This window comes from Monodelphis domestica, chromosome 3 (genome assembly GCF_027887165.1).
Source record: "Monodelphis domestica isolate mMonDom1 chromosome 3, mMonDom1.pri, whole genome shotgun sequence".
NCBI lineage: Eukaryota > Metazoa > Chordata > Mammalia > Didelphimorphia > Didelphidae > Monodelphis > Monodelphis domestica.
The window spans coordinates 463,159,227-463,185,421 of record NC_077229.1 but is presented as its reverse complement, the minus strand read 5'-3'; the positions used below and the strand labels follow the sequence as shown (position 1 = coordinate 463,185,421).

At 35.6% G+C, this 26,195-nt stretch overlaps 1 long non-coding RNA gene across 2 annotated transcripts in view; it reads right to left on the bottom strand.

Annotated features, from left to right (window-relative positions):
- LOC130458513 (uncharacterized) overlaps positions 1–26,195 on the bottom strand; it is a 117,480-nt gene that overhangs the window by 78,674 nt on the left and 12,611 nt on the right. The window contains exon 2 of one of the 2 annotated variants that reach the window (XR_008917884.1): positions 24,797–24,864. The exons of the other annotated variant lie outside the window; for it this stretch is intronic. This is a non-coding gene — a long non-coding RNA (uncharacterized LOC130458513). The remainder of the gene's footprint in view (positions 1–24,796; positions 24,865–26,195) is intronic. 2 annotated transcript variants of the gene reach the window in all.

Sequence of the window (26,195 nt, the reverse complement as noted above, 5' to 3'; positions counted from 1 at the left end):
TTAGAAGGCAATTGTCAAACTCTTGAAAACATTACATTCTACAAAAGCATTTGAAATCTTGCTTAAATACCATCATAATAACTATAAAATCAACTAAAATGTATAATCATATGAACCCCAGTGGATGGACCACTAATTTTGAGATATATTTGATGTAATTAAATTCAAGTACAAAAAATGTTTGAATATTTTGTCTATCTCACTGGGTTTTTGTTTTTCGTTTCTTAGCAGCTAAGACCTGAGTCAGCAACTCTGGATAATAGCAATCATAATGGCAAGAAATTGCTAGAGATCTTCCCAAAAATCTTACTAAGAGATCTGTTCATTTTGATTTATTCATCAATTACTTGGAACTTGAAAGTAAAGGGATATTTCTTTGTTATACAATCTGATCATGTCATTGAAGCTGCACATCAGATAAATAGCAACCCAGAAAGTAACTCAGTTCAATGAAACTACCTTCATTTTTATTTCAGTTGTGACTTTTGTAATCCCACTAAGAATTTGTAAGGAATTGAGTTTCTTAACAAATGCTACCTGGACAAAACATCTATCTGATTCTATTTATTTTTAGTGTTTCCACTGTGGTGGACAATATCCTAGCAATTGGAATGACATTGTTCAAATTCCCCAAACATTATCTGCTGCATAAATCTGAAGGAACTGTAACATCCTAAATACCACAAAAGCCCCTGCAGCCTTGAATGCTGACAGCGATTTATCCCACAAGACCTTTCTTCAAATAGTTTTATAATATATATTTCAACATATAATATTTAGGCCTTTGGACATCAAACACAAATGATTTACAAGTTTTGAAATATATCTATGGCATTGGGTACAACACATAAAACCATCTTGCCATTCAGTAACTTTATGACACTATGATCTCTTTTTCAAAAGGGAATAAGCAATTTGCTTGGGAGACAATACAGGGTAAGTAATTTTTAAATTCACAAATTATACCATGTTTTTTGGTAATCAGATAATAGTAGATATAGTTCTTTGATAGACCAATTATATCCTTGCTTAGAAGGTAACCTTGAAATTTCTGAGATTCTCTTCATTTTTTTCCAATTCTTAAAATTATAAAATGACATCAACATCATCAATATTTCTCCACTTTATCTTTTTAAAGAATCTCTATTCTGGTGAAATTTAATTCTTAATTCATTAAATGTCTGTAACATGATATAATTGGATTGATCCTCTTAGCTTCAAGTTGGCATTTGGGCCTTTTATAGGAACATCTAGATGTAAATGGTCAGGAAAATACCTTTTATTGGAGGCTTTTCTCTTATTGATGTTAGCTGTGTGATTGTCTCAGGAACCTTTAATGTATTTTTTTTTTTCAGTAAGACTTTAAGTTGTAAAGCACAGGCCTAAAAGGAACCTGGTCAAGGTTCATTGTGTGTTAACAAGGTTAACAATTCCTTTGTTCTGGCATTTTAGTTGTCCCCCTATACAAAGTGAAAACACATTTAAAGAAGATTTATTGATCCAAGACCTGTTTCAGAGCAGAGCAGTTGAGAATAGAGACATAGACATGGTTGAGGTTACAGAAGGACCAATTAGAGATTCAGAGATGCCATTTCTTTTTAGGTAAGATGGCCTAACTACAAAGTAATACTCAAGGAAATAAAAATAATTCTGAACTTGAGGGTAAGAGAAAAACACTCTAATGGCTATGGAAAGTGGGTTAGGCCTTATTTCCAATATGAAATGAACAGAGAATTTTAGGAAACTAAGATTCTATGAATCACCTAAGAATCATAGCAATCCTGAGAAGATAATAGATGGGGTCAATGAGAAAGAGGCAAGGTATTCTAGGGCTAAATCAGGGGAAAAATGTTTTTAAATCTGGTATTAACTTTTAATCAAAGAGAATGGATTCCTGAATAGAAGCAGTCAGATTAATTCTTGTATTCCAGAACACTTGAAAATTATCCCAGGCCCACTAATCATTTTTTTCATATGACTATAGTTTCAGTTATTCCATCTGAGAACTATCTGTTCATACTCTTTGACTATTTATCAATTTCAGATGACTTTGTATTCTTATAAATTTGCCTCTGTTTTCTAAACATTTGAGAAATGTAGGCTTTGTCAGAGATGTTTACTATTACTTTTTTCTGATTTGATGTTCTCATTATCTTGGTTGCATTGGTTTTGTTTCTACAAAGACTTTTTATTTAATGCAATCAAAATTATTTCTTTCATTTTTCATTATTTTCTATCCTGTTTGATCAACTCTTCCCTCATTCATAACTCTAACAGGTAAACTATTCTATGTTCCCCTAATTTGTTTATGGTATCATGCTTTATTTCTAGATCAATTATCCATTTTAACCCCACCCTGGTGTATGGTGTGAGATGTTGGTCTATGCCTAGTTGCTGCCACATTGCTTTCCTATTATTTTCTACCAATTTGTCAAATAGTGGTTCATCCCCTAATAGCTTGGATCTTTGAGTTTGTCAAACAATAATTTACTATGATCATTGACTATTGTGTGTTTATTTCCTAACATATTCCATTGATACATTGTTTTGTAGATTACCAATTTATAGTATTATTTGATATCTGGTATTTTTATGTTTCCTTCCTTTATTTTTTAATAATTCTCTTGACATCCTTGAAATATGAATATATTTTCTAGTTCTTGAAAATATTTTTGGGTACTTACTATGATACTGAATAGGTGTTTTAATTTAGATAGGATTGTCATTTTTGTTATATTGGCTTGACCTATCCATGAGCAATTAATAATTTTCCATTGGTATAGTTCTCACTTTAATTTCTGTGAAAAAGTGTTTTCTAATTGTGCTCTCATGATTGCTGGGTTTGCTTTGGTATGTTATATTGTCCACAGATATTTTAAATGTAATTTCCTTTTCTATCTTTTTGCTATAAACTTTGCTGGTGGTAAATAGAAATGCTCCTGATTTATATTGGTTTATTTTGTATCCCTCAGTTCTGCTAAAGTTTTTAATTGTTTCTGTTAAGTTTTTGGTTGATTATTTGTGGTGCCAAGTAATAATCAATAAATTGAAGGTGAAATTACAGTTGGTAATGTCTTCACTCCAGAATAAAAAAATAAGGTCAGCTAGAGTCTCTGAGCAACACACGAGTTTGCCTACTATATCAAATCCTAGTCCTGAAAATTCAAACAAGATATAAGCTTCCCAGTAGTAGGAAGACCACACATACTTGTAGCTAGCAAAACTATGCATCTGTAAATAGCAGAGCAAAGAAGTCTCACAGTAAATCCCCTCTTCCCCCAAATTAGGCACTCCAGAAGCCACCAGACTCTGAATTTTGTAGTGTAGGCAAAGCAATATCATGACTAGGATATCTCTTGCCCATAGGCTCCTCAAATTCTACCATTCTTCCCCAAGATATTAGAGAGATTCCTGAAGATCCAGTGATATAAGATCTATGATTTATGGAAACTTAAACTAAAGGGTTTGCCTTTGTAATTCAATTGGCTGGGATTAGATCAAGTAGCTCTGACCACCCAAAAGGTTATCAGGAGCAGAGCAGGGCTCTAGTGCTTAGAAATAAAGGTTTGAGAGAAACCAAATGTCTCTGGAAAAGTCCTAATTTCTCAATTAAAAAGAGAACTGAGTCAAATTCATAAGAATTCAAAGTACTGTGCAATTGATAAATGGTCAAATGATATAAGAATTAAGCCTGGAGAAAGAGGTCCTGAATGCAAATCTGATCTTAGACACTTCCTAGTTCCATGACCCTGAACAAGTTAAATAAATCCAAATCCCTAACCCCTTATTGCTCTTTTGCCTTGGAGCTAATATTTAGTATGAATTCTAAAATAGAAGGTAGGAGTTATTTTTTAAAAATAATTCATTAATTCCTTGGGGACAAGGATTGAGTTTGATTTTCTCTGTATCTCCACTTTCAGTGGTAGGCTCTCCATCCACTAAGCCAACTAGCTGTCCTCTAAGGAAAATATTGACTAATGTAGGATACCACATATAAAAAACTAGGTACATAGAAGATATTTTCAGAGCATATGGAAGATAAACTGAGAGGAGAAGGCACTGAGAGTTGGCCTCCCATAGAAGGTCGTATTTAAACTAAACCTTCTGAGATCTTCCAAATAAGTTGAAAATTGTACACAAAAGAAAAGTATTCCTTTAAGTATTTTAAGTATAAATTTTAAGTATAAGTATTAAGTATTCCTGTAAGGAACATATCTAGATAATTTCTGACTTTTATTAGGTTTATCAGAGCTAACAGTATCCCTACTCATACTTTGGGGCCATTATTAATAACTAAATAGTGTTAATTATATTTTTTTAAAAATCAGTTCTCTGATGCAAACATAACTTGCTACCTGTGATTACTCCAGATAAAGACTAATACAGGAGCTAATGCTTACTGCAAAACATGTAATAATTCACAGTAAGACTTCTCAGAGTGAGAATGTCTGTGATTGGACAAACTGCTGTGAGACTTTATACTGCTTGGAAAAATGGTAAAGATTTAGTGAATAATTAATTTTTTATTTTAAGCATTTTTAACTTTATTTTTTTTGTTTACCAATTGCATATACGTGAATTAGGGTGTGTTGAGTCTACATAGAATAAGAGCCTGTTGCAATATTGATTTGTTCTTGTAGGCTTTCAATAAATCAGAAATTCTAAAATAAGATTTCTGAAGCCTTTTAAGGCTTATAAAACAATTTCTTCACAACACCTTTGTGAAGTAGGCAATATAGGTAATATTATTTCAATTTTACACATAAGTAATCTGAGATTTAGAGAGATTCAATAACGTGTTCAAAGCCAAAGAATCAATTGATCCACAAACATTAAGATCTTATCATATGCCAGTCATTCCAATAGGAAATTAGAGATACAAAAACAATAAAAATGAAACTATCACTGCCATCATGAAACTTACAATAAAACATAAAAAGAGTTAATAATAATAGATGAATAATACAAAATAAATACATGGGTGTGGAGGGCACTAGCAATTGAGGGATCAGGAAGAACTTCATTTGGAAGTTGCATTTTGAAAAAAGTAAGGGTTTTTATTGTAGCAAAGGAATTTAGCAGGTCAAGCTAGCAGCATGGGATGCTGCAAAACCAAGATTCCACAGTGCTTGCAAGGACTGGATCAACATTCTAAGGCACTGAGAGGCAGTTGGGAACTAACTGATTTTGCCTCTCTGGAAGAAGAGGAGTGGAGGTCTTCCTCTCTGGAAGAAAACCAACTTTGGAGCTGCCAGGGAATTGGACCATCTTCAAGGAGTGGTTGAGTGAGAGATTACCCTACACTGGTGGACAGTGTGTGTGTTAATCCTCATTCCCCTCCTAAAATCCTGTGAGGACTTTCAACTTGAAACTGCTGTGTGACTCAATGGAGGACTCTGGTATTGTGAGGATCTTCGGCCCTATTGAGTTTATAAATCCCTCTTTAATCTTTATGTATTTAGGTAGTTTAAGTTATTTAGAAAAGTTTAAGGTTTCATATCTGGGTGGATTAAAAATAAGTTACTCCCTTATTTCCTTCCTTTCCTTTCTCCCTTTAGGTAAATTAAATATATATATATATGTATATATATACATATATATAAAAATCTTGTTTAACCCCTCATTCCAACCCTACTATAACACTATGAGGCAGAAGTCAGAGAGGAATACATTTCAGATCTTGAGACTGGCCATCAAACAGGCCCAGAGACAGGAGAGATAGAGTGTGAGAAATAGAAAGTCAATTTGGTTGGACTATAGAGAATGGGAAGGGGGTACTTTATAATGAAATTGAATAGACAACAGGTCAGTGTTAAAGGCATTGAAAGCCATATAGAGTAGTCTATATGTTTTCTCAGCTGCAATACAGAGCCATTGGTGTTTATTAAGAGACAAATCAGTTTTGGATTTAAAAAAAAATAACTTTTTTCTACTCTATGGAGGATGAATTATAGTGAAGAAAGACCTGAGAAGGGGAGATCAATTAGGAGGCCATTACAATAGTCAAAGTCAGAGTTGATGAAATCCTGAATTAAGATGGTGTCCACATCAATAAGAAGAAGGGCTCTAGTGTAAAAGGTTTTATGAGTGAAGAAACCACAAGATTTCACAGCAAATTTGATATTTATAAATGTATGGCTAGAAAGTAGAATATGAAAATATTTAATGCAAAACATCTAACTTCAAATACTAAAGCCATCCTACTACATGATATTTTTTCCTCTAATAAGTATTATAAGAAATCATTTACCATCATATACTGTTTTAAAAATAAAACCTCTATGTATATGTATATGTGAGGTAAATACACATATATTAGAACATACAAGCATATGTATATATATTACATATACTCAAATATATACTTCCATAAGTACTTACCAAGTTTTTATAAAGAACCTGTTTGGTGACATGCAAAAGGAGCATATGTACCATTGACTGGTGTTTAAATAGACAAATAGATAAAGCAGATCTCCATTAAATGAAATAATCTACATAATTTGAAGGACATATGCAAGGACAGTATTAACTATTATAAAAAACTGATGAATATCTATAGCAGATAAAGTATATCCTAGTATTTAAACAAAAATGCAACTTTATAATATATGTAACAATATTTAATATTTGAAAACACTTTTCTTTTACTCATTTCAATTACATGCATTTTAAGCACCTAATATACCTATCAAAATAATCTTATTTTAAATTTTTTGAAGACAATTTTCTATCTCAAGTGTATTTAAAATTGTTCATCATCACCATGCTTTTTCATCAGAATGGAAGGGGGATTTATGAGAAAACAAAAATGTGTTAAGAATTAAAATGATTATAATGAAGCACATTGCATTTTAACTGCAGTATATTTTTATACGATTAGTATCAATCTTGAATTTAAAGGTTAGAAAGCATTGTAAATCAAATCTCTGAGTGAAGGATCATTGGTATTTAATCACTTTCAATTCTAAGATTTTTAAATGTAAATCTAAATGAGCGACCATGTGTTACAATTACTAGTGAAGTTGTATGCTAAGCTGTCATTAAAGGTGATATTCAGGCATTTGGAATAGTTGGCCCTAAAGTTACCTTTTGAATTTCCCCAAAATTGGTACTTAGAACATCTCTCTGTCCTAATGGCAACTGCAGATGAAATATTTCCACTTAAAATGTGGCACATTACAGCTTTAAAATGGAGATAATCTCTTATTTTAGATGTGCTCCATTTCACAAGTTAGTACCAAACACTGAATTTATTGATTAAAATTTTCTATTAAAGCGTCTTAAAATGTAATGTCATTTAACGAAAGGAAAAGAATACTAATGTTAAGTTTAACATTTCTAAAACTGAGCTTTTTCCTTTACTGCTTTCTATTTAATTTCAAATGAGGCAACACTGTTCTTTTAGGCACCCAGATTTGTGTTTTCATAGTCATCTTTGACTCTTCCCTCTGATCTCTGAAAAACAAATCAGTTTTCAAGTAATGTAGATGGATTCTCTCCATGTTACCTTTTATGTTCATCCCCTTTTTCCCTCATTGCCACCACTCATATTTAGGCTCTTGTCACCATTACCTGGAAGATTACAATGTCCTCCTGATTGGTATCTCTGACATCTATCTGTCTTTCTTCTCTCTAATCTATTCTCCATCTAACTGTCAGATTGATATTCTTAATTGTTAACCTCTGCTCAAGAAGTTTTAGCATCTCCTTATAGCCATGGCTTACCAGATAGAAAACTGACTATTAGCCTGAGAGACCTGGATACATGTCTTGCCTCTGGCATGCTGTACTGGTGTAACAATGGTCATCTTGTTACCTATTCTATGCAACACTATAAAACTGTAAACTGAAGAAAACATGTTAACCTGCATTAATAGAATTTTTCACTATGCATTCCTAATACTGGTCAAATAGATTCTATGCCTTTTTTTACTTCATAAAATTTTTTTCTCTCTCTTAGAACTCAAAATACATAGGAGCAAGAAGAAAAGAAGGAAGAACAAAGTTTTCTCAGGAGTCAAAGTATATTGAAAAGTCTTCATAGTGGCTGTTTAAGAACATTTAGAAATAGCTTTAGGACTGATTTTGATCGATTTGGCTTCTGAAAGCAGGCATGGCAGGAGTATGGAAAGGGGTCTTGTAATTCTATACTGTTTTATGTTTATTTTTGGAGGCATATTGGAATGAGAGTAAGAGAAGAGAAGACAGTGAGATTAAATAGAATTCAGTGGGATGGTAGTTTTGGTAGTTGTGCGGGGGGAGAGTAAAGGAATGAATCAGTGTGTTCTCAGAAAAGGGCAGAACTTCACATCTGTCACTGTACCATGGAACTGGGTGTGAAAAAGGCTATACAGAAGTAAGGCTGTGACCTGGCTGCTAGTGCCTGGAAGCAAATACCAACAGAGCAAGCTGTGATGATGAAAAGGCTGCAAGATTAGATTCTGTATCATAAAGCATATCTGAATCATGAGCTACTAAGCTCCCCTGAGTCTTTGTTTCAGGAAAATATTTCCTCAGGATGGGTAAGGGGAAGGGTTTGCTCAATTGTTTCATAAATCAATAGATGTGGAAATCAGACATCCAGAATCTATAAGAAACTGACACAAATGTATAAGAGTAATACTTATAGTCCAATAAAGAAGTAGTCAAAGGAAAATAACAGGGACTTTTTGAAGGAAGAAATATAGATTATTAATAACAATTTGGAAACATTACATTCTGCATAATAATACAAATGGAAATTAAAGCAAATATAAGTTTTTATCTTATATCATAAAATGAAAGATCTAGTCTCTTGTAGCAGGAAACTTCACCCCCAAAATTTGCAATCTTTCCACATCTGAGGAAGGAAGAAGGGGAGAGAAGGAAAGATATTATAATGCAATAAATATTTTCCATATAACTCTCCAATATAATTAAAAGGAACTAGTTGACATAATAAAAAGAGGGCCAGACTTGGAGTCAGGAAGATCTGAATTCTAATTCTGCATCAGACAATTATTAGCTGAAGCTGAACAAGTCACTTAACTTCCCTATATCTCAATTTCCTCATCTGCAAAATGAGAGGCTTCAATACAATGGCTTATAAGATTCCTTCCAGCTATAAAGCCAGAATCCTCTGAGAAAATACCATCTGGTGTTAGTGTTGACAGGAATGTTGGGGCCCTTTTCAGCAAGTGTTGCTCCTCTTTCAGATGGCTGTGAAGACTGGACTATAAGCAAGATTCTGCAGGGAGGAGCAGTACCTGATATTCCTAGGGCTCTCAGTGTTAGGATTCTATGCTATTTATATTGGTATATGAATGAATGCGTTGGCAGTACTGTGACCCTTCTGACACATGCCACCTTCTGTCTTTTGATCCAGAATTCTTGCGATTTCAAGTAGAAGAAAAACTGTCAATTTTTCTTAATCAAACATCTCTATTAAATGTCTGATATATGGTGAAATAAGATAGCTATAAAAGACCAAAAGCCATTCCTCAGTATATGTCAGAAGATATGAAAAAAAAAAACAATTTAAACAATAACTTTAAATCTTCAATAACTATTTCAGTTTACTCTTAATGACTGATGAAATAAGTAAAAAATTAAAACAACTCTAAGGTATCATCTCACTCAGAAAATTAGCTATATTTACAAAAATATAGAATTAATGTTAGAGTGTCTTTTGGTGGCCAGAAATATCATTATTGGTAGATGATTGGAACATCCAATTTGGAAAATAATCTGGAAACAACACAGGGAAAAGTGTATAAAATGTTTATTTTTTATCTAGAGATTCTACTCCTTTGCACTATCAAAAAGTCAAGAACATAGAGAAAGGTTTGCTATATACCAAAAGATCCATGGCTATGCTTTGGGTAGTAAATAATTAAAAATAAAATAAGTGTGTATAATCTGTCATACATATATGCATTGGGGAAAAATGTGCCATAAGAAAAAGGAATACAGTGAATTTAAAGACAAGTTGCAAGATATACTTGAGCAAATGAAGACTGAATGAAATGGGAAAAGAAAAACAATTTCTACATCAACATTATTGTAAACAGGAAGAATAACAAGATGCAACTGAACACTGCATAACTATAAAGATTTGTCTTGACCCTAGAGGAAAGATGAAAAAATAAGCCTCTCTCCAATGGGAAGTAGGGAGAATATGGGTTTGAAATAGCTTACATTTTGTCAGATAGGTTTTGTAGGTTGACAAGTTTTGATGACTGTGTATGCATTTGTTTTGCTTAGAAGATATAGTTAGAAAAAAAATCAAGAACTAAAAAATCTAAGTCTTAGAAAAATTATCTAATTGTCTAAAAGTGACCTACTTTCTGATTGTGAGGCAGAAAAGGCCAGAATCATGCTATGAACCCATTGTCATGGTTTCAAGCTCATAATATATCTATAACATATCATATATTAAAGTCATATCTTAAAATTATTAAAGATGATGTCATTTGTCATGGGAATGTATTATAGATGGCCAATACATAAAGGGAAAATAGATGAAGCATTCAGACAAGATGGCAATCAAGGAGCAATGAAATGATTGATGTTCTTGATGAAGAGTTTGGGTTGTCTAGATATATGCTAGAATTTTTCCTCTGCCAAAAGTTGAGCAGCTCATCCCTTCTTGACTCACCTTAATGGCAATCTAATCCATCAAGAGGTACAGGAACCAACAAATGGAAATTCACTTATGGTTTTGATTTTCATAATCATAGAGGATTTGGTCTTTGTGATGCAAATGTTAGGAACCCTCAGGGAAATTGAGTACTTTCTTCAAAGGTTTATGATAGAGAAGAGGAAATCTTGACATGTTTTACTTGAGGAAAGAAAGATTTTAAAGGTTTCAGAGAAATCATAGATAAGAACCCTAACTTCAGGGGCAGTTAGCCCAAGAGAGATGTGAGGTTCTCAGGAATGTCATTCTGAAGACAAAAAGCTAACAATTATAATTTGAAACAAGCTTGGAATTTGTCTGAAAAGATGAATACGAATACGATTGCTTAGAGAACTCATCAGGAAACCTATATTCATAAAATAAATAATCAGAAGATGGAAAACAATATAGTTAACAAAGGATAGATATAAGAACATACACAGTTGTATTAAAAATACTGTCAGAAATGCTAAAGCTCAAAATGAGCATAGGGCCTTTGCTTGGGGAGACTAAGAGACCTGTCCGTTTCTCATTTTGCTTCTATTTAGCTGATGCAGAGAATTCATTGTTTTTGACCCAGTGGTGACAGGACACAAATATCTAACAAAGATTTGATATTCACAGTCAGTAAAGAGAGAGAATGGGAAAAAAGCACCTAACTTCTCTTGACAAATTTAAGTTGCCTAACCCACATGAACTAACCATCTCCTTGTGTACTGAAAGAAATGGTTGATATTATAGAAGAATGAGTTTCAGTGATATTTGAGACATCATGAACAACAGGAGAGTCATCACAATATTGGAGGAAAAATCTGACAATTTTCAAAAAATAGAAGCCAACAGAATTTGCAGCTCTGGTCAGCAAGTTTAACTTTCAGAAAAATAACAGAATGAATCATTAAAGAAATGATTATCAACCAAGTAGAAATTTGGAATTTACCAAGATTCAACAGATCTTTATTAAAGTATACTAACCTAACTCATTTTTTTAGGATTACTAAACTAGTAAATTATATGAATGTTTAGAATAGAGTTTACTAAGATATTAGTAAAATTTTGATAAAGGTTGTGATAATATACTCATGCAAAGGATATGGCAACATTTGGATTAAAGGACAATAATATGAGAGATATTCAGAACTGGTTATTCATTGGGAAATATCAATAAGGCAAAAGGCATCCAGGGGAGGACTGTCAGGGATCTGTGCTTGATTTTGTTCTGTCTAATGTTTTTATCAATGGATTGGATAAAGATATAGATGGCATGCTCACCAATTCTCTAATAACACAAAGCTTTCAGGTTCAGTTTATATGGTAGCCGATAAAATTATGATAGAGTATAAAATGAAATTAAATAGGAATAAATGTAAAGTTCTGCTCTTTGATACAAAATTAATTTTAGATGTATAAGGTGAAGGCAGCATGATAAGACAGGAATAGATTCAAGCTGAATATTGAGTTTATTAGTGTAATGGGACAGCCAAAACTCTAAGAATGTCATTGATGTTAGTAGAAGTACACATTATAGGAATAAAGAGATGAAAGTCTTATTCTGTTCTACCTTGTCTGCCTCATCTGGAGAATTTTCTTCAGTTTTGGTTCTGTTGTTTAACAGGATATTGACAAACTAGAATGCAAGTATAGTAATGATTGAATTGGATTCATATAATAGGATAAGTTGTTGATGGAACTAGGCGTATTTACCCTGGAGAAAATAAGACTCTGGGTGGGCATGATAGCAATCTCCAAGTATTTGAAAAGCTGTCATGTGGTGGAGGGATTAGATTTGCTATATTGTATCCCAGGGAGAAGAACCATGATTAAAGATAAAAGTTGGAAAAAGGCAGATTTAGACTGAATGTCAGGAAAGAGAATATAAAACAAAACAGATGAAGAAACTTATCAACTAAAGCTGTGCAAAAGGAACACAAGTTACCTTTTGTTTCTTAAGTGAAGGCTCAACCACCACTTACAAGAAGATGAATATTCTTTTTACATTGAAGTCAGAAAAGATAGCAACTATACTCCTTTCTAGTTCTTAAATTCTGTGTTCTTTAATAATAGTAATAATGTTAATAATTACACAATATCCATGTGATAATGTCTGTCAATATTATGTCTATGAAAAAGGGAAGAATTGGGAAAATATTCTGCTCACTGTCTATGGAAATACTAAAAACTATGTCATAAAGAAAACAAAAAAAATGAGAATATTTTTATTGAAAAATATCTAAAGAAATGTAAAGTGACTTCAGAAGAAAAAAAAGCAATATATGCATCGAGTACAAATGTTTCAATGCAATAGAAATTAAGTATATGAAAAAACACATACAATGTAACAGAACAAATAAATTGCTATTGATATTTTAAAATTATATTTTCTTGACTTTTCCATGAAAGTATGAATCATTTATATTTTGTTTTTATTTGGGGATTTACTCCATATTTTGATTTATAATCTTAAGTTTTATTAAGTTCTTTTATATAATCATTAAAATAAATATATTGACAGGGATTATAAGAACAGTTTAATGCTCATTCATTCTGCTTCTATTTTCCTTGAAGTGACTTGGGAAAATGAATTTACACTAATTGCTTTTGTTACAAAGCAGTTATAGATAATATGAATTTCAGTTCTAAAATTTTTACTCATGGCTCTACATCTCACTGATGACATGGAAAAGAAAGTCTTCATTGTGGATGTCAAGTTAACTCAATTAAGGTGATAATGAAACCATGTGTACATTTCAACATGTACATATGTACAACCAAAGATAGATAGATAGACGGAAAGATAGATATATAGACAATACAATTTAATATATTTATATCTGGTACAAAAATTATATACAGTGCTCATCTCAAACTGGTGCTCTTAGACCTGAAAGCTGTTTCACAAATATGTGGTGATGATCATGAAGGCGAGCAAGTGAGATAGTTGTGGGTGGTTTAGCACAAACTTCCAAATTCTGTTGCTAGAAAAACACTTCAAAACACATGCCATACAGATGGTGGGTTGGTAAATAATGTCATCCTATAAACTAAAGACAATGATCTCTCTTGCTGCCATTTTTGGTGAGGTATATTTTCCTAGTTATTTTCCGATTGAAATCTATTTACTTTATTTAATACTTCAAAGATTTATAGATACTTGATCTCATAATGAAACTCTGCCAGATAATTATCTGGTGCTTATATTGGAGAGAGCTCAGATAAAGCTCTAGAGGGCTTCTAGAGGGGAACTCTATTCTTTCCATGGTAGTTCTCTTCAGGGTAGAGAACAAATTCTGAATAGCTATTTTGTTGTTGTTGTTGTTGTTTTGTTGTTATTTTGTTTTGTTTTGTTTGGGGGTTTTGTTTATTTGTTTTCTGCATGCCTCTGAAATCTGAACCACAAACATCATATCAGGAAGCTCAACAATGTGTAGATTCCAGACCAGTGGATCTCTGACTAGTAATCCTGCTTCCCAGAAATAATCATCCCCTTTGTCTTCAGGGATTCTACCATCCCAAGTGCCTAGAGGAAAATTAGACTCAATGTCTCCAACTTCATCTCCTTGAGCCTTTCTTGATTTAAGGCTCAATTGAATTTGAGGTATCTTAATAATACAACTAATGCCACTGCTGTTGTTTCTCTGGATTTAATGATTCATGTGAAAAGGAAGAAAGATAAATCAGTGAGACATAAGGGAAACTAATGATCTGTATCAATGAAAAATGAATGCCAGTCATTTTTTTTTACTTTTAAACATTATTTTATTTGTTCATTTTCAAACATTATTCCTTGGAAACAAAGATCATTTTCTTCCCCTCAACCCCTACCACCCCTCCCATAGCTGAAGAGTGATTCCACTGGGTATCACAAGTGTCCTTAATCCAAACCCATTTCCATGTTGTTGGTCTATGTATTAGGGTATTCACTTAGAGTCTTTCCTCAGTCATGTCCCCTTAACCCCTGTAGTCCAGGAGTTGCTTTTCCTCAGTGTTTTTACTCCCACCGTTTGTCCTCTGCTTGTGGATGGTGTTTTTTATCCTAGGTCCCTGCAGATTGTTCAAGGACATTGCATTGACACTAATGGAGAAGTCCATTATGTTTGATTGTACCACAGTGTATCAGTCACTGTGTACAATGTTTTCCTGGGAGACTTCCGGTCAAGATGGCAGCTTAGAGAAAGCTAAAGTTCGGAGCTCCAGAAACCCTTCCTTACCGATCTCAAACGGAATGCTCCTAGGGGCATCGAAATTCAAAACAAACAGCAGAATAGACCCCGGAAACACTCCTCCTGGACCTGGATCAAAAGGAAAGGCCTCCCAAGAGTCGGAGCCCAAGATCACTTGGATCTAAGGGGAAGGCAAAGGGAAGGTCCCAGGATCCATCCCCCCCAACCCAGAGTGCTGAGTCCGAGGCAGCAGCAGGAACCTCAGGGCAGGCAGGGGGGCCTCGGGAGCAGGCTGTTATGAGGGCCACCCCCATAAAACGACCTGTGCCAGTCGAGGGGGTACCCAGAAAGCAGGGAAACAGAGAGAGATGGGAGCGGGAGGGGGAAGCCTGTAGCCCCCTGACCAGAACCTTTCATCTGGGTCTCACTGAAGGTCTCTGCCTGAGGGCATACTCAGTCTGAGGTTAATCCTATCACTAGCCCTCAGAGCTCCAGGAAGCCACAGCACCTCCCCCCTCAGAGTGCAGGGTCATCTGAAACAACAGTAACCCTCAGGCCTGGCAAAAGAGCCTCGGAGCTGAAGGCTGAATCCTGAAAACAACCTGACCCAGTCAAGGGGGCACACAGACAGCAGGGAAACAGAGAGACAGGAGGAGCCTGTAGCCCCCTGACCAGATCCTTCCATCTGAGTCTCAATGAAGGTCCTTGCCTGAGGGCATACTCAGTCTGAGGTTAATCCTATCACCAGCCCTCAGAGCTCCAGGAAGCTGCAGCCCCTCCCCCCTCAGACTGCTGGTGCTTCGCCCACTGAGGCACAGAAACAAGAGCCAAGCCATAGAACGGACAATCTGCCTAGGGCTAAAACCTCTGAACACCAGACAGAGATAAGAAAAGCTAATCCTCCCCACTCAGATAGAAATGGCAAACTCCACAGAAGCACAAAAACCCCAAAATTCCAAAAAAAAACAAGAAGAAGGGGGTGACTTTGGACACATTTTATGGAGCAAAAATACAAAACACAGAGGAGATAGAAGAGGAAACACAAGCAAATGCTCCGAAACCTTCCAAAGGAAATGGAAACTCTTCACAAACCCATAAAGAATATGAATCATAAATGATCAAAAAGATGGAAGCCTTCTGGGAGGAAAAATGGGAAATAATGCAAAAGAAATTCACACATCTACAAAACCAGTTTGACCAAACTGAAAAGGAAAACCAGGCTTTAAAGCAAGAACTAATAAAGCAAAGCCAAAAGACCAAGAAATTAGAAGAGAACATAAAATATCTCACTGACAAAGTGACAGATTTGGAAAATAGAGGGAGAAGAGATAATTTAAGAATAATTGGACTTCCATAAAAGCCAGAAATAAACAGCAAACTCGACATTGTAATACAAGATATAATCAAAGAAAATTGCCCAGAGATTCTAGAACAAGGGGGCAATACAGCCCCTGACAGAGCTCACAGAATACCCTCTACACTAAACCCCCAAAAGACAACTCCCATGAATGTAATTGCCAAATTCCAAAGCTCTCAAACAAAAGAAAAAATCCTACAAGAAGCCAGAAAAAGACAATTTAGATATAAAGGAATGCCAATCAGGGTCACACAAGGCCTTGCAATTTCCACTCTCAACAACCATAAGGCATGGAACATGATATTCAGAAAGGCAAGAGAGATGGGTCTTCAACCAAGAATCAGCTATCCAGCAAAACTGACTATATACTTCCAAGGGAAAGTATGGGCATTCAACAAAATAGAAGATTTCCAAGTTTTTGCAAAGAAAAGACCAGAGCTCTGTGGAAAGTTTGACCCCGAAAAACAAAGAGCAAGGAATACCTGAAAAGGTAAATATTAAGGGAAGGGGAAAAATGTTATCTTCTTCTTTTACTCAAACTCTCTTCTATAAGGACAACATTCATATCAATCTATGTATACTAACATGTGGGGGAAATGTAATGTATAAATAGGGGGTAAAGAAAGACCAAATACAATAATCTTTCTCACACAAAGATTCACATGGGAAGGGGAGGGGAAGAAAACTCCTATAAGAAGGAGAGGAAGAGAAGGTTTTTTTTACTTAAAACTTAATCTCAGGGAAATCAACTCTGAGAGGGAAAAACATCCAGATCCATTGGGATCTTGAATTCTATCTTACCCAACAAGCATAGGGAGAAGGGAAAACCAAGGGGGGAAGGGGGAGAGGGAAAACAAAAAGGGAAGGAAAGAGAGGGGGGAGGGGGAGGGAACAAAAAGGGAGGAACTAAAAAGGGAAACATCAAGGGAGGGGAAAAGGGGGACTGATTCAAAGTAAATGACTGGACTAAAAGGTAGAGCCAAAGAAGAAAAGGTTAGAATTAGGGAAGGCTATCAAAATGCAAGGGAGTCCACAAATGACATTCATAACTTTGAACGTGAATGGGATGAACTCACCCATAAAATGTAGACGAATAGCAGAATGGATTAGAATCCAAAACCCTACCATATGTTGTCTTCAAGAAACACACATGAGGCGGGCTGACAACCACAAGGTCAGAATTAAAGGATGGAGTAAGACCTTCTGGGCCTCAACTGACAGAAAGAAGGCAGGAGTGGTAATCATGATATCTGATAAAGCCAAAGCAAAAATAGATGATCAAAAGGGATAGGGAAGGTAATTATATTTTGTTAAAAGGGACTTTAGACAATGAGGAAATATCATTAATCAACATGTATGCACCAAATAATATAGCACCCAAATTTCTAATGGAGAAACTAGGAGAATTGAAGGAAGAAATAGACAGTAAAACCATATTAGTGGGAGACTTAAACCAACCATTATCAAATTTAGATAAATCAAATCAAAAAATAAATAAGAAAGAGGTAAAAGAAGTGAATGAAATCTTAGAAAAATTAGAATTAATAGACATATGGAGAAAAATAAATAGGGATAAAAAGGAATACACCTTCTTCTCAGCACCACATGGCACATTCACAAAAATTGACCATACATTAGGTCACAGAAACATAGCACACAAATGCAGAAAAGCAGAAATAATGAATGCAGCCTTCTCAGATCACAAGGCAATAAAAATAATGATTAGTAATGGTACATGGAAAACCAAATCTAAAACCAATTGGAAATTAAACAATATGATACTCAAAAACCATTTAGTTAAAGAAGAAATCATAGAAACAATTAATAATTTCATCGAGGAAAATGACAATGGCGAGACATCCTTCCAAACCTTTTGGGATGCAGCCAAAGTGGTAATCAGAGGTAAATTAATATCCCTGAATGCTTATATTAACAAACTAGGGAGAGCAGAGATCAATCAATTGGAAATGCAAATGAAAAAACTCAAAAGCAATCAAATCAAAAACCCCCAGCAGAAAACCAAACTAGAAATCCTAAAAATTAAGGGAGAAATTAATAAAATCGAAAGTGATAGAACTATTGATTTAATAAATAAGACAAGAAGCTGGTACTTTGAAAAAACAAACAAAATAGACGAAGTATTGGTCAATCTAATTAAAAAAAGGAAGGAAGAAAAGCAAATTAATAGCATTAAAGATGAAAAGAGTGACAGCACCTCCGATGAAGAGGATATTAAGGCAATCATTAGAAATTACTTTGCCCAATTATATGGCAATAAATACACCAATTTAGGAGATATGGATGAATATATACAAAAATACAAACTCCCTAGACTAACAGAAGAGGAAATAGAATTCTTAAATAATCCCATATCAGAAAATGAAATCCAACAGGCCATCAAAGAACTTCCTAAGAAAAAATCCCCAGGGCCTGATGGATTCACCTGTGAATTCTATCAAACATTCAGAGAACAGTTAATCCCAATACTATACAAACTATTTGACATAATAAGCAAAGAGGGAGTTCTACCAAACTCCTTTTACGACACAAACATGGTACTGATTCCAAAACCAGGCAGGTCAAAAACAGAGAAAGAAAACTATAGACCAATCTACCTAATGAATATAGAGGCAAAAATCTTAAATAGGATACAAGAAAAAAGACTCCAGCAAGTAATCAGAAGGATCATTCACCATGATCAAGTAGGATTTATACCAGGGACGCAGGGCTGGTTCAACATTAGGAAAACCATCCACATAATTGACCATATCAACAAGCAAACCAGCAAGAACAACATGATTATCTCAATAGACGCAGAAAAAGCATTTGATAAAATACAGCACCCATTCCTATTAAAAACATTAGAAAGCATAGGAATAGAAGGGTCATTCCTAAAAATAATAAACAGTATATATCTAAAACCATCAGCTAATATCATCTGCAATGGGGATAAACTAGATGCATTCCCAATAAGTTCAGGAGTGAAACAAGGATACCCATTATCACCTCTACTATTTGACATTGTACTAGAAACACTAGCAGTAGCAATTAGAGAAGAAAAAGAAATTGAAGGCATCAAAATAGGCAAGGAGGAGACCAAGTTATCACTCTTTGCAGATGAAATGATGGTCTACTTAAAGAATCCTAGAGATTCAACCAAAATGCTAATTGAAATAATCAACAACTTTAGCAAAGTTGCAGGATACAAAATAAACCCTCATAAATCATCAGCTTTTCTATATATCTCCAACACAGCTCAGCAGCAAGAACTAGAAAGAGAAATTTCATTCAAAATCACCTGAGACAAAATAAAATACCTAGGAATCTACCTCCCGAGACAAACACAGGAACTATATGAACACAACTACAAAACACTCTCCACACAACTAAAACTAGACTTGAGCAATTGGAAAAACATTAACTGCTCATGGATAGGACGAGCCAATATAATAAAAATGACCATCCTACCCAAACTTATTTATCTATTTAGTGCCATGCCCATTGAACTCCCAAAATACTTCTTCATTGATTTAGAAAAAAACATAACAAAGTTCATTTGGAAGAACAAAAGATCAAGGATATCCAGGGAAATAATGAAAAAAAAAACACATATGATGGGGGCCTTGCAGTCCCTGACCTTAAACTATATTACAAAGCAGCAGTCATCAAAACAATTTGGTACTGGCTAAGAAACAGAAAGGAAGATCAGTGGAATAGACTGGGGGAAAGAGACCTCAGCAAGACAGTATACGATAAACCCAAAGATCCCAGCTTTTGGGACAAAAGTCCACTATTCGATAAAAACTGCTGGGAAAATTGGAAGACAGTGTGGGAGAGACTAGGAATAGATCAACACCTCACACCCTACACCAATATAAATTCAAAATAGGTGAGTGACTTAAACATAAAAAAGGAAACCATAAGTAAATTCAGTAAACACAGAATAGTATACATTCAGACCATTGGGAAGGGAAAGGCTTTAAAACCAAGCAAGACATAGAAAGAATCACAAAATGTAAAATAAATAATTTTGACTACATCAAACTAAAAAGCTTTTGTACAAACAAAACCAATGTAACTAAAATCAGAAGGGAAACAACAAATTGGGAAAAAATCTTCATAGAAACCTCTGACAAAGGTTTAATTACTCATATTTATAAAGAGCTAAATCAATTGTACAAAAAATCAAGCCATTCTCCAATTGATAAATGGGCAAGGGACATGGATAGGCAGTTCTCTGATAAAGAAATCAAAACTATTAATAAGCACATGAAGAAGTGTTCTAAATCTCTTATAATCAGAGAGATGCAAATCAAAACAACTCTGAGGTATCACCTCACACCTAGCAGATTGGCTAACATAACAGCAAAGGAAAGTAATGAATGCTGTAGGGGATGTGGCAAAGTAGGGATATTAATTCATTGCTGGTGGAGTTTTGAACTGATCCAACCATTCTGGAGGGCAATTTGGAACTATGCCCAAAGGGCGACAAAAGAATATCTACCCTTTGATCCAGCCATAGTACTGCTGGGTCTGTACCCCAAAGAGATAATGGACAAAAAGACTTGTACAAAAATATTCATAGCTGCACTCTTTGTGGTGGCCAAAAACTGGAAAACGAGGGGATGTCCATCAATTGCGGAATGGCTGAGCATATTGTGGTATATGTTGGTGATGGAATATTATTGTGCTAAAAGGAATAATAAAGTGGAGGAGTTCCATGGAGACCGGGACAACCTGCAGGAAGTGATGCAGAGCGAGAGGAACAGAACCAGGAGAACATTGTACACAGAGACTAATACACTATGGTATAATCAAATGTAATGGACTTCTCCATTAGTGGCGGTGTAATGTCCCTGAACAATTTTCAGGGATCTAGGAGAAAAAAAAAAACCACTATTCATAAGCAAAGGATAAACTATGGGAGTGGAAACACCGAGGAAAAGCAACTGCCTTAATACAGGGGTTGAGGGGACATGACAGAGGAAAGACTCTAAATGAACACTCTAATGCAAATATTATCAACATGGCAATGGGTTCCAATCAAGAAAACATGTAATGCCCAGTGGATTTGTGCGTCGGCTATGGGGGGTGAGGGGGATAGGGGGGAGAATAAGAAAATGATCTATGTCTTTAATGAATAATGCTTGGAAATGATAAAATAAAATATAACCTAAAAAAAAAAAGGAATGATGAAAGGCAAATTAACAGCATCAAGGATGAAAAGGGGGATCTCACCTCCAATGAAGAGGAAATTAAGGCAATCATTAAAATCTACTTTGCCCAATTATATGGCAATAAATACACCAATTTAGGTGATATGGATGAATATATACAAAAATACAGCTGTCTAGACTAATAGAAGAAGAAATAGAATTCTTAAATAATCCCATATCAGAAAATTAAATCCACCAAGCCATCAAAGAACTTCCTAAGAAAAAATCCCCAGGGCCTGATGGATTCATCAGTGAATTCTATCAAACATTCAAAGAACAGCTAACTCTAATACTATACAAACTATTTGACATAATAAGCAAAGAGGGAGTCCTGTCCCTTTTAGTTCCCTTCCCCCCTCTCGTTCCCTCCCTTTTTATATCCCCTCCCCCTCCTTAATTTCCCCTTCTCTCTTACCCTGTTGGATAAGATAGAATTCAAGATCCCAATGGATCTAGATATTCTTCCCTCTCAGAGTTGATTTCACTGAGAGTGAGGTTTAAATAATACCAATTCAAACTCTCTTCCTCTTTTTCTTATAGAATTCTTCCCCTCCCCTTTCCAGGTATATCTTTGTGTGACAAAGATTATTCTATTTAGTTTTTTTTTTCTATTTCTTGAAGTATATCTTAGTACCATCAATAATACTCCCCTCCCTTTTTTTTCACCCCCTTTCTCCATATCGTCTTGATGCCTTCCCTATGCGTGATTCTTCTAACTACTCTAATGATGCATACAATTTTTGAGAGTTACACATTACATTTCCCCACATATTAATATATATAATTTGATATAAATGCAGTCCTTATAGAAGAGAGTTTGAATAAAAGAAAAAGATAACTTTTTTTTTTCTCCTTTTCCCTTTCCTTCATATTTACCTTTTCATGTTTCTCTTACTCTTTGTGTTTGGATGTCAAATTTTCCATAGAGCTCTGGTCTTTTCTTTATAAATACTTGGAAATCTTCTATTTTGTTGAATGGCCATACTTTCCCCTGGAAGTATATAGTCAGTTTTGCTGGATAGCTGATTCTTGGTTGAAGACCCATCTCTCTTGCCTTTCTGAATATCATGTTCCATGCCTTATGGTTGTTGAGAGTGGAAATTGCAAGGTCTTGTGTGACCCTGATTGGCATTCCTTTATATCTAAATTGTCTTTTTCTGGCTTCTTGTAGGATTTTTTCTTTTGTTTGAGAGCTTTGGAATTTGGCAATTACATTCATGGGAGTTGTCTTTTGGGGTATTAGTGTAGAGGGTGTTCTGTGAGCTCTGTCAGGGGCTGTATTGCCCCCTTGTTCTAGAATCTCTGGGAAGTTTTCTTGGATGATATATTGTATTATGATATCAAGATTACTGTTTATGTCTGGATTTTCTGTTAGACCAATGATTCTCAGATTGTCTCTCCTTCCTGTTTTCCATGTTTGTCACCTTGTCAGTGAGATATTTTATGTTTTCTTCTAATTCCTTAATTTTTTTTTACTTTGCTTTATTAATTCTTGCTGTTTTTCAAGATCATTTGTTTCCAGTTGATCAATTTTGGTCCTCAAGGCTTGATTTTCTGCTTTGATCTTTTGACATTCAGCTGTAATTTTTTGGTTCTCTAATATAATTTGTTTGTTTTCTTTTTGAACCACTTCCCACTTCTCTTTCCAGAGGGTTTCCATCTTTCTGATTATAAGCTCCATTTGAGGCTCTTCCAGGGCTTGTGGACAATTTTCATTTTTTTTGGGGGGGGGTTTGCCTGTTTGACTTTCATCCAGTATTTCCTCTGTAGCTTGGGTTTTTCCTCCATAGACAGTTTCAAGGGTGATAGTCTTCTTTTTTGATTTCTTGCTATGATTTTGAGTCTCTAGTGCACAGTTAGCCATTTTTTCTGGATGTTTTCAGTTCCCTCTTTAGTCAAATCAGATTCTGCTGAGCAGGGTTTGTGTGTGTGTGTGTGTGTGTGTGTGTGTGTGTGTGTGTGTGTGTGTGTGTGTATGTGTGTGTGTATGGAATTCATGAGCAGGGTCTCGGTTTTCCTCAGTCCTTTGCAGCTTTTCTTGGTGTCTTCCTCCAGGGGGCACTCAGTGTCTGCTCTCTCTTGCCCGCCTGGTTTTCCAGTTTAGTTACTTTAGGGGGTGGGTCCCCAGCAGTCCTGGTTAATTCTCAAGGATCCTAATAATGCTCCCTGTTCATTCTACAGGGATTCCTGTCTCACTCCCTGACTCTGGCAGGCTGTGGCTCTGGGCACCTGAAGTCTGCTCTCTCTCACATCTTGAGTTTTTTGACTAGCTACCTTCAGGGTCCTAGTCAACTCAAAAGGGGCCAGAAGTGCCCTCTCCTTGCTTGTTCATGTCAGCATGAGCTGGCCCCAACTCTGGACCTATAGGTCGGGGTGGGGCAGGCTAGATCCACTCGCATTTACGTTTGGGTGGAAGCCCTTTCTCCCTCTTATAGGCTGGTAAAGCCTTGATCCCATGCACCTTCACTGCTGGTTCCTGCTCTACAGATCCTCCTCTCATCTGATATAGATTCTTAAGGTCTTTTGGGGTGATCCTTATCGGTGTATGTCAGTGTGTGTCGGGGAGAGTGAGTAAGCCATGTTTAGCTGGCCGCCATGCTTACCTGGATGAATACCAGTCTTATACAAACATATGGAGCTTTTAGGTTACTACAGGGTTACTATCCCTGCCAGCATCACTTTAAAAGACTACTTGATTGGGAGACATTGTGGACTCATTGTACTCAAGTACCAAGAGAATACACTTGAGGAAGACTTCAGCTAACACTGAAGTACAGTTATGTAGTAATCTGGCTGCTGAGACAGAAGTCAGTAGCTAGGCATCCTTATCCAAATGAGATAATTTTCTTTTTGGAAGAAATTTAAATACACCAAATTCCAAACAGTGAGAAATCATTAAATTATAAGAAGATAGACAAAGAATAGTTTTCTTGGCATGTTATTTTAGGGATGAGTATCTGAATATTTAAATCTGAACTCAGATCAAAATAATAAAATCTGTCTTTAAAGTAGAACACAGATATGACAAAAGTCACTTGGAAAAATGAATTTCCATTCATTTATTTCTTTTGTTATAAATTAAAAAAATGTAACTCCAGATTACTGACAGAAATCTGAACAGCAGGGGTTTTTGATAATGGGTCAGAAGAGGTTGAGTGGTTGCTTTCAACAACTCCCATGAGCAAATATGAAGATTTCAGTCATGAGGATACTATAGAAGATGCAAGAATGCAAGGCAAAAAAGAGAGGAAAATAAAACAGAACCTAGAAAAAAGGAATAAAAAGCATAGACTGTCTCATTGCTAGACATATAAGGAATGAACCAAGTTTCGAGGAAGCTGCAATGACAAGATCGAAGTAGAAGGGGTACTGAAAGTACTTTGATACTGAACTAGTAAACTCTTACCATTGTATTATACCTCCACTTCCAGTACTGAACGTATTCCGACTTTTCAGTGATGAACAGGAAGGAGCCTATAGATATGCCATAGGATAAAAAAAGATATGCATAGTTTAGGAGAGTCATCATGAAACAACAGATAGAAGGCTAGCATCAAAACCAATGATACCAGGGTAACCACACTGTCTTTGATAGGATTTTGGAACAAGTCATATAATCTCTCAATGTCCCTAGGCAACCCTTCAAGATGATAAATTGCTCTGTGCCAACCTATATTAGTAAAGAAAATCTCTTCACCTGAGAATTCTCTAAATCAGTGGAATTGGTTAGGGAATTTGGTAGCGTTTACAAACTTTAAAAGACAATGAGAAGGGGAGGTAGAGTTAAGATGGCAGCACAGAGGCAGCACAAGTTCAGACCTCTGAAAACCCTTCCTTACTGATTACAAACTAAATGTTCCTAGGGGACTGAAAGTCAAAACCAACAACAAGACAGAGTCAAGGAACCCTCCTGCTGGACTCAACTTAAAAGGTATTCCCCCCAAAAGCCTGAATTCGAGAACACTGGAGTTTAAGGGGAAGAAAGAAGGAAGGTCCCAGGACCCCTTCCCCATCTAGACTGCTAAGTCTCCAGTGGCAGCTAGAACCTCTGGGCAGGCAAGTGTGCAGGTCTGGAGGGAGTACCTTGCAGGCAAAACTCTGCCAGGTTCAGAGCATCAAACACAGGCAGTAGGGAAGCAGTTGGAGAAGAAGCATAGAGAACAGAGCAGGCAGCCTAGTTGCAGGAGCAGAGACACTCCATATCCCCCCTTTCTGAAGGTTTTGGCCTCATGGAACATCCAGCTCAATCCAGCTGGACTTAATCCCATCAAAGCTTCAAAGGGCAGGGAAACTTAAGCTCCACCACTCCTCCATCACAGACTTCTCTGAGAGATTTGATGACTAAGCTCCAAGGGTGAGGGCTGACAGAAAAGCCCAGAACCACAGATCCAAAACATGAGAGGATCAAGAGTACAGGCAACTGCAGGGAGTAAAGATAAGGTAAATATGAGCAAACAACAGAAAAAAAATAAAAAAATAAATTACAATCAATAGCTTCTATACAGGCAACAAACAAAGAGCAAATGGAACAGAGAAGAATGAAGGAACACCAAGCAAAAAAAATAGAAACCCCAGTGAATTAGATACAGCCTTTGGAAGAACTCAAAATCCAATTCAAAACACAATTAAGAGAGGCTGAAGACAACTGGGAAAAGAACTTAAAATGTAAGGTAAGTCATCTGGAAACATAGGCGCTTGAACTAAAACAAGAAAATAGCTTCTTGAAAGCCAAAATTAATCAGCTTGAAAATGAGACAAAGGAGATGGAAGACCAGTAGGAGAAGGGTGACCAAAATGCCATGGGT